The sequence below is a fragment of the Mustela erminea genome, chromosome 3 (assembly GCF_009829155.1).
Source record: "Mustela erminea isolate mMusErm1 chromosome 3, mMusErm1.Pri, whole genome shotgun sequence".
Lineage (NCBI taxonomy): Eukaryota > Metazoa > Chordata > Mammalia > Carnivora > Mustelidae > Mustela > Mustela erminea.
This window is the reverse complement of record NC_045616.1, coordinates 116,101,603-116,117,019: the sequence shown is the minus strand read 5'-3', so window position 1 is coordinate 116,117,019 and position 15,417 is coordinate 116,101,603. Positions and strand designations below refer to the sequence as shown.

Sequence of the window (15,417 nt, the reverse complement as noted above, 5' to 3'; positions counted from 1 at the left end):
CTTATATTTTCAATGTTTTCTTCTTTTTGTTTTACGACTTCATTCACTCTGAGATCAGGAAAATATTTAGCAGTATTTTCTGTTAGACCTTTAAATCTGTGTTTTATTGTATGCATGCATATGTACATCGACACTTAGAGACACAGAGAGTCCAAGTAACAGGAAAACAGGCAGCCAGAGACAGAAACACAGCTTTCAAAGTTATGGCTTAAATAACAGTATTTTTTTCTTTATACTTTCCTGTACTGCGCTCACTTCAGCAGCACATATATTATACTTTCCTGTATTTTCTGAATTTCCTCCCATGAATATTATACTAAAACCAAGGGAAAAGTATTAAATGCCATTAAAAATAGAAAGTACTGTATCATCATTATATGCAACATCATTAGCAACACTTTAACTCTTTTTAGGCAAATTAGCATCATGGTAGACCATGTTAAGTATTATTTGTACTTCCAAAGTCTTGTTTTATCAGGCTAGTAAATGCAACAAACTAGAAACTCAAGTATATGTAATACACACATACCAAGTGCTATATGTGTAAAACTATATGGAACCATTCAAGTACCTAATATTTAAATTAACACGTTTTTAAGAAATTCTTTTAGGAAAGAATGAGTCCTGAACATTAAAACATACACTTAAAAGTCACCTCTTCATCTCAATGTCACAAAGATTTCAGAAGATACTTTTACAATACAGGTTAAACTACTGTATGCTCTCTATAAAGTTTCAATCTTTCAATAACTTAAAAAATTTTATAAAAACACCCACAAAATGAACACCAAAAGAGAAAGTTTTCTCAGGTAACAAATTCCTTTGTTAATGCTTGTTTTTTTGTTTTTGTTTTTCTTCTCTTTTTAAAAGCTTCTGGCCCAAAATTAGGACAATAGTTTTAAGAATACTTGCTCTGAAAGTTTGATAATAGACGATGTGATATTCATTTTTCATCATGGGATAGCCTTTACCACATTGCCCTTATCTGCAAGCTGAACATTTTACAGGTTCAATACTCATATTTTAAAATCAAGTAACATGTTATTACAGTCCTGTGAACAGAAATCAAATTTGTAATCAACAACCAAGAAGTCTAGTACTCCTAAATGAACAAATCCGTAACTTTCTTGGCTAGCAGAAATCTGAGGTTGCATAGAAATGGGGCAAGGAGGTGGAAAAACTGATTCATCTACTTGGCTGGGTATCTGCTACCCATAAAAAAAAGTCTTTTCTTGATCTGAAAATAAAACACCCTGCAATGAAAAATGTCATAACATAAGCAATGGTTCAGTAGAAGAATTCATGTTGTTAAAGCGAATGTTATCATATTTGATTATATAGGATTTTAGATATAAAAAGCTGATGTGCTAATATGAGGAACAAACTACAGTGCTTCCCTCCACACCAGAAGAAGAAAACTAGTAAAATAAGTACTGGAAAGTTCAGAAGAAAAAAATGTAACAAACCTAATGCTGGCCAGTTTCTCTCTACTGCTGCCATGCTGTCATTACCAGCAGCAGCCCCTTCAACCAAATAGAAAAAATGAGTGAACAGGAAGGAAAAATATATTTAATAGCAACCCCCTGGAACAGAAGTTAAATAAACTCACTATCACATGATTAGTAAACAACTGATGTTCAAACTCTGCTAGGTTCCCTAATTCCAAAGCCCTGTTCTATTATGCCTCAATGCCCTATCAGTCAGAGAATTAGTAATACCACATGACCTAAAAGAAAAAGTTTGCCAGTTAATATATCAAGATGACCTCTGGGCATCCAGGTAACTCGGTTAAACGTCCAACTCTCGATTTCAGCTCAAGTCATGATCTCAGGGTGGTGAGATGGAGCCCTGCATCAGGCTCAGTGCTGAGGATGGAACCTGCTTAAGACTCTCTCTCTCCCTCTGCCCCTCTTCCTTTCTCTATCTTTAAAAAAAAAAAAAAAGACATCACAAACTGTACTACTAAAAGAACTAAATGCTGAATTAATCTTTAAAGAAAGATAGTCATGGAAATTACATTTCCTTTGGTTTTACTAAATCTTAAATACAAAGTATCCAACTGAAAAGGAGAAACCAATGTAACCCCACACAAACAAAAATACTCTAAAAAGCAAGGTAAAACAAATAGTTTGAATGGGGAAAAACTGAAATTGAAGACATCAAAAATCTGAGGTTCTCTTATTCATTCTTCTGCTGTAGTAAGATTCCAGGAGAGTAACCTGGTTACTTAAAAAACATATGCACCATTCCAATCCACTTACGTAATAAATATGTGGGATGCTCATATGTGTATTATTTATGATTTCACTATTTACACAGAGGACTATGCTGGATTATGCACCTTCTGCTTTCCTCTTTACTTTTCAAGAGGGAACATTAAAACACTAAATGCTGAAACATGAAACTCTGCTTTTCAAAATAACCATGAAGAATTTGCACTGAAATACTAAACCTCATCCTTTAGCTATCACAGTAAAAAAAATTAACACCAAATAAATATTAAAGAATACTTTACTGACAGGTTTTAATGAGGGATGGGGGGAGTCCCACAGTTCTTTTAAAAGCTTCAACTTTCTAAAGTTCTTTTTAAGGTAATTTTGGATACTCAAAGATCCATTTAGATAGTATAACTGGACACCTAAAACATTTTAAAAACATAGCACAAATGGAAAAACTGCTTAAATCCAAACTAAAGTTGCCCGCCTAAGACATGAAAACCATAAAAAAATGTATTAATGTTCAAAACACCATTTTAGTTTTTCCTTCCTCACATGATACGACAACAGAAAAGTACCTCCAGCTGATGTAATTCTAACTGAAATTCTAACTGTTTTAAGTTGTAAGAAAATTAAGGGCTATACATACTCTTTTCTAAGAAATGCTATTCTTTCAACATTCTACTACCAAATTCTCTGATCCATTCTGAGTGATGTTGGCCTTCAATTTCAGTTACAGTTCAGTCCAGTACTATCATGGAGGTGGGAACTGGGAATATAAAATTTAATCACTCTTGATTTTTCCTGTTACAGAACACTGGTGATTGATACAGCTCAATATTCTTATAATCTTAACTCAAATTTTTAGACTCTATCATTTACAGATAAAGTAGAAAGATAAATTCTATAAAAATATATTTTCAGTTTTTTGTGGGGGGACAACGAGGAGCAAATTAAATACTAAACATACTCTGCAGATAGAAAAGACTAAGAACAAACCTAACATTTATGAATGATTAACTGAAGACCCTTGTTTACCATCACAATTACAAAAACACAAATGTTTGTAGAAGATAGTCTTCCAGATTTGGTCAAAAGTTTAAAGTATTCTGTACAGATTATACTTTCCCAACACAGAGTAACCAAGAAATTCATCAAGAGTTCTTCCTTAGGTAAGAAACTTATGCATGGCAGAACACTTTATAATTTTTTTACTGTTTCTGTATACATTTGATTATCATCAATCCAATGTACTATAAAACCCAATGTGTTCCCCTCTAAATACACTTTGTAATGCTACTATTTTCTGTCTGTTAATCATCTTTTTCTTAGGCTCTGCCACCTTCAGTACCAGTACTGGAGGCTGCTTTTCTTGAGTTGTTTTTCACAAAGAAATTAAGTTACAACAACCCCAGAGCTGCAGCATAACTAAACCAAGCTGCCTTGTTGATGCCAGTGACTGGCTTAGCTAAGTGACTTGTTCCCACAGATATAAATCAGATTTGGATCATAACAAAACTATACATTATCTCCTGTTAACAAGTTTAAATTTATTTTAAAAAGTCAAAACTCAACAGAGAAATCAAGAATCTGTGACATTTTAGGGGTGCCTGGGTGGTTTGGTCAATTGGGCATCTGACTCTTGGTTTCAGCTCAGCTCATAGTCTTGGGGTCCTGGGACTGAGCCTCCTGTCAGCTCTGCGCTCAGTTAAGTCTGCTGGAGATTCTGTCTTCCTCTCCCTCCCCTGAATCCCCACTCTCGCATGGTCTCTCATTCCCTAAAATAAATCTTGAAAAAAAAATCTACACTTCAGAAAGGAGAATAGTTATACAGTAGGAAATGTAATGCAAAAAAACCTCAAGAACTTTTATCAGTAACTGATATTGACTGACTCATGACATAGTTTCTCTTCTAATCTGTAAACATACTTATTACAGATTATCAATACTCCAAATGACATCTTTATTTAAAGATTTCAAGCTTACAAACTAGCATTCCAAATCCATACAATTTCAGATTTACATTAAATAAATACTTGGTCTTCTCTTGCTTACGGAAGTATTCCTAACACTCCAGAAAAATCTCCAGTAATGATTCAATATCAGTTTACAAAAGCCAAAACTTATATTTAAAGTTTCTGAGATTTCTAATAATTAGTATGTTCATCACTTAAGTGTAAAGCTGTCCTAAAATGCAACTAGCAGAACTAATGTCTTAACGAACTTTTCCCCAAAAAACACCACAGAAAATCATTACTTAATGGTTTACGTAGAATTCAAGGTCAGGAAAGGTAACATAAAATGAGTGAAGACTTAAAGAAGTCAGTATTTCCAAATTTAGTTTCACAGGCCAAACTATGTACCAGATTAGAATGTATACATAAACTGATCACTCAAATATTAAAAACTTATGGAAGCAATGACTAAAATACCTTTTTATGTTAAAAAGTCAATAATTGTTTATAAAGTCTTTTGGGAAACACTAGAAGCCACACATAATTATTCCAATGCCATAGAAAATTTAGGAACTGATCCAAAACAAAAAATACTTGAACCAGGATGGTAGCTGGATTTCTGCCCCTCAAAGTCTGTCATTTAATTCTCTTTTCCAACAGTTACTGACCTCTTGATCACTATTAAGTGTGACTTAAACTGGCAGTTTTCCAAGGAAATAGTTTAGTAATTTATGTAACAGATGTGCAAGAAAAATGACATGAATGAGATAAGCCAAGAAAAACATCCTGATGTCCACAACTAAATTATGACCTGTGGGAGGAAGAAACTATAAAACTATTTCCCTTTCCTTAAAACTTCAGTGGTTAGCAATACCAAATAAAATGAGTCGTTTGATAGCAACCCATTTTCGAACATTAAAATGGGCCCCATTTCCAGGAACTGTTCCAAAACACAAGGCCACCCTAAAGGAAAAATACACACATTTATGTATTTTCATAATCTGCTTCATCTTTTATGGCTGTTTTGTAGAAAAGCAAAATAATATGTATATTAACTGACCAATAATTTATTAGAAGTTAATAAGGCCTGAATTCTGTCTCGGGTTCCTGGACAAATCAACCCTTTGGGTCTCAAAGTTCCTCATCTCAGAGATAGTTCTCACATATAAGAGATGAAATGGTCAGTGTGCCTACCATTCAGCACACATGGTTATTTTTCTGCCAGTATGTATTATTTTTAGTTTGAAGATATTCTTTATGTGGCCCCTTAGAGTAAACTAGCATAAGTCTATTACTTACCCACATCTCATTCACTGCTGCAGAACTTTACAGTCACAGTATCTGGCAGCCTACCTGGCCCACAGTGTAGACATTGAAATGAAGATTTTAAGGATATAAGTGTACAGCAAGGCAAAAGCAATCTTATTATTAAGAAGTGGCCAAAGACCTGGAAATGAGTATTACTAAGAGAGAGGACAAGCACCTACTACTACAAGCGCCAGCATAGAACTGCTACTTTACACTCAAGAGAATTTGTATTTTGAAATTCACTCTCCTTATTAATCTTGTGGTACCACCAAGTGTGAGCTATGGTTTTATTTTACATAGAGCAGTAATTTCTCCTTTAGTGGTAATATGACATCAGCTGATAAAGTCTCTAACTTTTTTGGGATTCACTAAACTCATTCTTATCTACTACTGGAACTGAACATCCCAAAGCAAATCATAAAAAAAACAAAGACTTAAGCTATTATAGAAAGAAGAGAAATTATCTAGCATGAGGTATTCATTTATGTACTTATTTGACAGAGAGAGAGAGATCACAAGTAGGTAGAGAGGCAGGCAGGGGGTGAGGGAGCAGGCTCCTTGCTGAGCAGAGAGCCGGATGCAGGGTTTGATCCCAGGACCCTGGGATCATTACCTGAGCCAAAGGCAGAGGCTTAACCCACTGAGCCACCCAGGTGCCCCTAGCATGAGGTTTATGTCTACAATTCAGGAATATAAAAAAATGCAGAATTCTGAGCTTTCAAAATGCCAAAATAAAATTATATAATTCACTCCACGAGGTGGCTGGTTGAACAAAGCATTTAAGGGCCCAAGAGCACAAATCATTAAACTAGGAAATGTCTGGATGTTCATGGGTCTTGATGACATGTAGAAGCCCTTCTACTCTCCCTCTAGCACAGGTGCTGCTGCTACCATGAGTTGGCAGCAGATGACAGGCTTACAAAAAAGCTGTCCCAACCATTCTCTAAGTTAGTCCATTGATGTTAAAGAGTTACTTTTCGGAGAGGCACTCTGGTGGCAGTAAGATTTGGGGGAGGGGATGTTCTATTGGCGGCAAAAGAAAAGAAGGTGTTAAATGGTTCAGGAAAGCAGGATAAAAAGTTGCTTCCAAAATGTGGCAGCAATGGTGCTTGGAACAATACAGCAATGGAACAGGCAGAGGCTGCCATACTAGAAAATATTTTTTCTCCCTGCCATAGAGAAAGAGCTCTCATTACCCAAAACTGGTGAACACTAACCACTATCAACTATATAAAAACAAATGTTCATGTAGACAAAATCTAAAAGGAAAAAAACCCATGAAAAACAGTGTGCAAAGAAACACATTTGTTTAAAATTGTTTTTACATAGTGAAAAACTTAATCCCTCTTAAGGAAAAGAAAAACAGCTATATAAAACCTATATAAAACCTCTCGCTTCATTTGCTAGGGTAGTGTCCCATGGCTGAGCTGATTTAATTCTGCTGAGGATCAGTTTCCACTCTTCTGGCTCAGCAGCATATATTTTCTATCAGTGCCCTGTCTGCACACATAAAAGCTTTTGAAGACAACTCTGGATGGAGGACCAGAAGGGAAGGGTGTCATGTGTTATCTTGGAGGCTAGCTGAACAGTGCTGGACACTTGTTTCCTAGGAATGCCAGCCCCAACCCAAATCCAGCCTCAAGTCCAGCAGACTTCTTTTTTACTGTCTATCTCTGTAACTTTTAGATTTCCATTTTTATTTTCTTCTAAAACAGTACGCTAGTATCTGGTAAAAACATGGTAAGGTTTGGGAGATGTTATGTAAAACAAAGGCAATTTTATTACTATAGCACTTCTCAGAGACTATAATTCTAAACTGCACTGAGAGTCTCCAAGAGCGGACTACACTAAACATTTCTAAAACTTTGGGTGTAACATATCTTCTTCGTGGAGCATTTTCTAAGTGTCCCCCAAAACCCACTTTGGTGTTCACTATTTTTAAAAACTGCCCTTTATATTAGACTTCCAAAACTGCCTACACCTTTCCTCTTACCACTTGTTTTTAGTATCTGTTAGTTCTTATTTTTTCTTAATGGATAGCTTTGCCTTTAACTTTTCATTTTTATGTTCTTAAATTCCTGTCTGATGGCTGACTTTCAGCCTTTTATCTTGCTTTACATCTCACTTATTTTTAATCAAACCTCTTGATTGATCTTTACTGTTGATTTCAGTTTCCTATCTTATTTAAGTCTCATCAGTTTTACTGTTTATGCCCTTTTTTACCCACTGGGTTTTAAAAACTTTTTAAACTTTATTCCATCCCTTCAAAGTTTTCTATTTTTAGCTTTAAGTGTTAACTTCTTAATCCTCTTTAATAACCCTAAAGATTAAAGATTAAACATCTTTCCTTTTTTTTCCTGCATGTTTGTCTTCTTTTATGGTATTTTATAACGCATTGCTGAACTAACAGAAACAGGGCAAAGAGCTCAAGAAAAGAGAGGGACTGCCTCTTCTCACAGCCCTTACCTCACAGACTACTATTTTTATGGGCACCCTGATCAGGGGTAACATTTTTCACAAGGATTGATGAAATACATATATGAGATACTCAAAAAGAAATTAGCTTTATCAAGTCCCAAGGGTGAAAAAATTATTCTTCTTATGCGTTAGAGCTTTTTAACAATATTAGTTTCCACATATTTGAAAAGGAGCCAACATGAAGGCAGCTTATTATTTCTCAACCTGAAAAATGATCTGAGGGCACGTCATTAAGCTGGGTAGACTGCATGCAATTCTTGGACGTTTGGAGTCATCTCTGCGAGTCTTTTCTCTCAATGCCTACTTCCCATTAACCTCCAAGACCTGTCGTGCTGCATTAAAAATACAGGCATCCCAGGGGCAAGGGTGGCTCAGTCGGTTAAGCATCTGCTCAGGTCGTGATCTCAAGGTCCTGGGATTGAGACATGCATTAGGATCTCTGCTAAGTGGGAAGTCTGCTTCTTCCTCTCACTCTCTCTCTCAAATCAAATCTTTTTTTTTTTTTTTAAAGATTTTATTTATTTATTTGACAGAGAGAGATCACAAGTAGATGGAGAGGCAGGCAGAGAGAGGCGGGGGGGGGGGGGAGCAGGCTCCCTGCTGAGCAGAGAGCCCGATGTGGGACTCGATCCCAGGACCCTGAGACCATGACCTGAGCCGAAGGCAGCGGCTTTAACCCACTGAGCCACGCAGGCACCCTCAAATCAAATCTTAAAAAAAAAAAAAAAAAAAAAAAAAGGCAGGAACCTAGGGGCAGGATGGGTGTGCTTGGATGGCTCAGTCAGTTAAATGTCTGTCTTCATATCAGGTCCTGATCTCAGGGTCCTGGGATTAAGCCCCACGTTGGGCTCCCTTGCTCAGCTGGGGAATTTGCTACTCCCTTTCCCTCCCCCTGCTTTTGTGTGTGCTCTTTCTCTCTCTCAAATAAATACAAGAGCCACTGAACAATCTCCATTTTGGGTGTATTCTCTATTTATTCATCCTTCAAACCGTGACCAGATTCAGTTTTCCAACATTTAATGTTGGTCATGTTGGTCCATCACTAATTCATCGCCACCTTCCCCAAACATTTTCCTCTTCATGTATCAATGGACAGTAACATCCACAGTTACGGCTTCAACCTTCTAACTGATGACTTCCCTCCCCTCTTCCCACCCAGCATCAAATCCTTTCCCTGGCCTTTTCTCCTGTAGTTTGTAAGTATCACTAATATATCCATCTACTTCTCTCTACCTACACTGCCACTACCTGAGACTGGGGGTCCCAACCATTTCTTACCCAGATTACTGCCAACAATATTGTAACTAAAGTCTCTGCTTCTCCTCTATCTCCCACCATGCTGGGACCAAAGCAAACTCTTCCTGAAATACCAATCCTATCTATGCACCCATTTTAAATCCTATGAAGTCTTCCTTACTACCTTCAAGATGAAGTCCAAATTCCTTAACTGGACAAAAAAAGGTCCTTCATATGTGGTATCAGTTTACTTTTTTAGTCCCATCCTGTCATTCTCACCTCTAGAACCTTGTACAAGCTGTTCCCTCTGTCTGAAAGCCCTCTGCCTGTCCATCCCTGCCCCTGGCCTCACTTCACCTTACCATCGGGTTTTAGTTTAAATGTCATTTCCTCCAAGAAATCTTCCTTTAACTCTGGAGATCTGCCTATATGCACTTCAAAGCACCCTGTTCTTTATCTTGACCTAAAACTAAAACTAGTGTACTATAACAGACATGTGTATTTTCTTGTCTTTCTCTCCTTCTGGACTGAAAACATCCAGAAGACACAAACTGTCTTTCTCACTTAAAGATCCCCAGTGCCTGTAACAGGCTTGGTGATAGCAGATATCCAATAAATATTTATTGAGTAATTGAACAAATAGCTTAAACAGGTTCTTTCTTCTGACTAAAAAAGTCCTGGTGATCAGGACCTGCTTGATATAGTCTCAAACTACCTGTCTAGCTTTTCCTCCCATTACTTCTGTTTGATTTCCTTTATGGGATAATTATACTTTATTACCATCTGAAATTTAAACAGCCCTTTCTTACCTCAGTAACTGTTCACTCCTGGAATCATCTTTCAGCTAAATTCAAACCTAGTTTTTAACAAAGATACAAAAATGAAGCTTCCATGATTCCTTCTAACCCTTAACCTCCCCTTTCTATGATGAAATAAACATTACATTTATAGCCCTTATGAATTATAGTGCCCTGTACAATAGCTATGTATGAACTTAATCTTAATTCCCCCTTGAAACATTGTAAGTTTTTTTGGAAACAAGTATAGTTGATTCTCTTATTTGAGGATTCTGTATTTGAGTTTGCTCACTAAAATGTTTTTGTAACATAAAATCAATATTAATAGCACTTTCAGAGTCATTTGTGAAGATGTGCAGAGCAGTGAAAAATTTGAGTCATCTGTTGTGCATATTCCCAGATGAGGTCAGAAAGGTTATGCTCTGCCTTATTGTTTTAGTTCTCATACTGTAAAGAAGTGCCCTTTTCCCAGTCTATGCAGTGACATGATTTTTCACATCTGCGTGGTTTTTTTTGGTGATTTCACTGTTTAATGACCTTCAAGCCTGGTGTCAAAGTGCTGTCTATAGAGTTCTAAGTGTTAAGAAGGCTATAATGTGCCTTACAAAGAAAATGCCTGTGTCAGTAAGCTTTGTTCAGGCATGAGGTACAGTGCTGTTGGCCCTCTGCTCAGTGTCACTGAATCAACAATGTATATGATAAATGTGTTCATACAGAAATTGACACAAAACATGGCTATGCATTGATGGGACGATGAAAATGTGCAGAGAGGTGCACAGAAACCTAACCCGGGAACAAAGGTTCAGTATTTGCTAATTCAGTGTTAGCACTCTGGAGAACCTGTGCACCTCAAACAAGAAGAAATGACTGTACCACATATTATGCATTCTTATTTCCCTGTCCAGTATCTAACCATGAATGCCTCACATAAAATGGATATTTAATAACCGACCAGTGAATACATGAGTGGAATCCATAATCTCTTGGTAACAGAGAGGGGAATGTAAAACAAAGAAACTGAGATTAAGACATGAATAGAGAGGGCATTTTAAAATAAATATCCTCTAACCAACAAATATACAGAGAATGACATGAGAAATATTACCTTCATGAAATTTTTTTTTGGGTGGGGGGAACCTGGCCAGCTCAGGCAGTAGAGCATGTGAACCCTGATCTCAAGAGTCTTGAGTTCAAGGCCCAAGATGGACATGGAGCCTACTTAAAATAAAAAGGGAGAAGAATAAAAAAAGGACTCCAGAAGCCCTGAGCAGCCCAGGAGGAGCCGCAGCAGCCGCAACCCACCCAGCTCACCATCACAGCAACCCAGAGCAGCAAGACCGAGACCCAGCAGCCGCCTGCTGACCCCGCCCTCAGCGCCTCAGACTCCAAGTCCAGCACCACGGGCAGCAGCGCAGTCCGCAGCACCTGCCAGCGGGGACAAGAAAGTCATGGCAAGGAAGGTTTTGGGAACAGTGAAATGGTTCAGTGTAAGAAACGGATATGGTTTCATCAACAGGAATGACACCAAGGAAGATGTACTTGTACACCAGACTGCCGTAAAGAATAACCACCCCAGGAAGTACCTTCACAGTGTAGGAGATGGAGAGACTGCGCAGTTGGATGTTGTTGGAGGAGAAAAGGGTGCGGATGCAGCAAATGTTGACAGGCCCTGGTGGAGGTTCCAGTGCAACGCAGTAAATATGGAGCAGACGTAACCATTATAGACGCTATCCACGTCGCAGGGGTCTTCCATGCAATTACCGGCAGAATTACCAGAATAGTGAGAGTGGGGAAAAGAAGGAGGGATTGGAAAGTGCTCCCGAAGGCCAGGCCCAACAGCACCGGTGCAACCACAGGCAATGGATCCCACCTTACTACATGCAGAGACCCTATGGGCGTCGACCACAGTATGCCAACCCTCCCCTGCAGAGAGAAGTGATGGAAGGTGCTGACAACCAGGGTGCAGGAGAACAAGGTAGACCAGTGAGACAGAATATGTATCGGGCTTATAGACGACGATTCTGCAGGGCTCCTTCCTCGACAAAGACAACCTAGAGAGGATGGCAACGAGGAAGGTAAGAAAAATCAAGATGAGACCCAGGGTCAGCAGCCACCTCAACATCAGTACCGCTGCAACTTCAATTACGGACGCAGATGCCCAGAAAACCCTAAACCACAAGATGGCAAAGAAACAAAAGCAGCCGATCCACCATCTGAGAATTCGTCCGCTCCGGAGGCTTTTGACTCCCATTTACTCACGGGGCTGAGTAAATGCTGGTTTACCATCTCTACCATCATCCGGTTCAGTCATCCAACACGAAGAAATGAAGATGGAATTCCAGCAATAAAAAATGAACAAAAGACTGGAGCTGAAGACCTTAAGTGCTTGCTTTTTGCCCACTGACCAGATAAACAGCTATCTGCATTATCTATGCAGAATGGGGTTATTATTATTTTTACCTAAAGACGTCTCTTTTTGGTAATGACAAAAGTGTTTTGTGTGTTTTTTTTTTTTAAAGCCTGGTTTTTCTCAATACACCTTTAAAGATTTTTAAACTGTTTCATATCTGGTCAAGCAGAGATTTTTAAGAACCTCATTTTTAATTTGTAATAAAAGTTTACAACTTGATTTTTTCAAAAAATCAACAAACGGCAAGCACCCATTAATAAAGGTCTTAAATAACAGTAATTTTAAAAGGGGCGCTCTCCTGTTTCAATCTGAGGTCTTTTGAAGGCATGGCCAGAAAGACTTATTAATTTGCTATATCCCCTAAAACTGGCTTACTGACCCCTAACAAAAACTTAAGAGTTAAGACACACACACACTGGCACAAGAATTCTATGTCCACAGAAACCTGTGAACTCCAAAATCTAAAGTTAAAAAATACTTCAAAACCTTTAAACCTCCTACTCCTGCTGTCAACTATGGATTAAGGGGCCATCAAAGGTTTCCCATCTACAGAGGCTTAATTCTTATACAAGCAGCTCTCACTTTGCATGGCACCTTGTTAACTGAAACTTGGACATACTAGTACTATGCCTTCGCTATACACTGTTACTGCAGAAGAGCTGTGCAAAGGACTCTGCACAGCAGTAACTCTTGTGTATTCTTTTCCAAATAAGGCAAACAGTACAAGCAACTGAGCACATTTTATTGCCCACTTCACATTTTATTCCATAAGAGGGCCTTATTTATGGGTTTTTAAACACTTATTTAACTCTGCAGGCCAGGCAATGTTCCAAGCCTTTTACATACAATCTAATCTATCAACTTCATGAGGCAATTACTATTATTATTCCCATTTTATGGATGAGGAAACTGAGACACAAAGAGGTTAAATATCTTGCTCATGGGCATACAACCATTAAGTGGTAATGCTTAGAATTTCAACTTAGTCTGAATCCAGAGATAAAGGTTTAGGGCTTTTGCTCCTAACTGCTTATGTTATAACCACAATTTTAACCACTGCCCCTTTCTATTTGTCCCCCTTGTGATCTATTATCCAACGGAGTAGCAAGAGTAGTTATACCAATGGAATCATCTCACTCTCTTATTGAAATTCCTCACAGCTTCTTATTACACTTACAATAAATCCAAGCTCCATGCAATGGCCAAACATTCCCTGAGACTACCTTCCTCCATGTTCTTTCATACTGTTCTCTTTCTCACCAGCTCTTTCACCACTTTGCTTATTCCCTAGTATCTTCTCTCTGGGAACTTCCTTCCTCTACTCTCGTTAAAAATCTTTTAAGTCTTAACATAAACCCCATGTCCTCAGAAAGGCTTTCTTCTCCTATTCTACTTAAAATAGTCCCATTCATCATTCTCTACGTTAGCCCCTTCACTTCACACTTAAAAATATAATTTTATTTACTTGTTTTTTATTTATCTCTTCCTACGAAGACTTATTTACAACTACACTTCAAGTTATCTGAAACAGTTCTAAATGATCAATAAATACTAATGAAATGAATAAACCAGGTCATCTGGTGGCTTTCTGCAATCCTTAACATAATATACCTCATTCTCTGTCATATGGGTATCTGACATGAGAAGCATACCTACAATTTTCGCTTTCTCATCAGAGATTATATAAACATTAAGAATATACTATAATTCATTCACTAAAAGATTATCATCATATATCCTAAAAAACTTTGAAAAATGTCATCAGTCTAAAAGGAATGTGAATGTGTTATTTTCAAATTACTCCTTATAAATCCCAACATGACCAAAGAGATATATATTATCTGTGTTAAATCAAACAGTGGTGTTGTATCTCCATTAAATTTCTCAAACTCTTACTCTTAATGGGCAACTTACTTGTATTTATTTTACTTTTTTAAAGGATTATTTAATAAAGATTTTGGGGCGCCTGGGTGGCTCAGTGCGTTAAAGTCTCTGCCTTTGGCTCAGGTCATGATCCCAGTGTCCTGGTATGGAGCCCCACATTGGGCTCTGCTCAGCAGGGAGCCTACTTCCTCCTCTCTGTCTGCCTCTCTATTTGTGGTCTGTCAAATAAATAAATAAATAAATCTTTAAAAAAAAAAAAAACTTTAAAAAATATTTTGTTTATTTATTTGACAGAGAGAGAGGGACAGCGAGAGAGGTTTGGAACACAAACAGGGGGAGTGGGAGAGGGAGAAGCAGGCTCCTGCTGGGCAGGGAGCTCAATGTGGGACTCAGCTCCCAGGACCTTGGGACCATGATCTGAGCTGAAGGTAGACACTTAACTACTGAGCCACCCAGGGGCCCTGTTTTATTTAAAATTGTGTAATTTCGCTGCTTTTTAATATACACACATGACTTTTTTTTTTAACTGTTGGAAAAATGCCACTCTCAACATATAACCAATTTTTCCCAATTTAAGTCAAAAGGAGTTCATATTCCAAATGAATTATGTATTTGGTTTACAGATAAAGTAAGCATAAATCTAAACTTAACATATATATCAAAAGACTACCTATAGAAAATTAATCCTCAATACTTAATTCTACAAAAGTCCCATAGATATTTCTACACTTGTTTGCGAAATGAAGTGTCAGCATCCAGCGTTCTAATTAGAATAGTGCTGTCATAATTGATACTTAAATTACTCAGTAATCAGTTGCTAGCATAAACAATTCAAAAACTGAACAAGAGTTATATTATGACAGAAGTATATGAATTATAGGTAGGTGGCTGTAACAGGAAATACCACTGGAAGAATACATTTTATAGAAGCATTTTATTGACATAATTATATTATCTACAATACATATACTTGTAAAGCATGTGTTTTGATTGTTTTTTTATACTAAACTGATTTGTAGAAAGCAAATTACAATGCTAGAAGTGGAAAAAGTAGGAAGAGACTAGCAATGGAGCAGGCTTCACATAGCTTATTCTCTTAAAGTTTAAAAATATGAAAACAAAACCTTAATTAT

General features: G+C 37.5%; 1 protein-coding gene and 1 pseudogene across 2 annotated transcripts in view; one reads left to right on the top strand and one right to left on the bottom strand.

The window, feature by feature from the left end:
* CLINT1 (clathrin interactor 1) overlaps positions 1 to 15,417 on the bottom strand; it is a 58,892-nt gene that overhangs the window by 30,039 nt on the left and 13,436 nt on the right. The window lies entirely within an intron of this gene.
* On the top strand, positions 1,761 to 12,394 carry LOC116585712 (annotated as a pseudogene).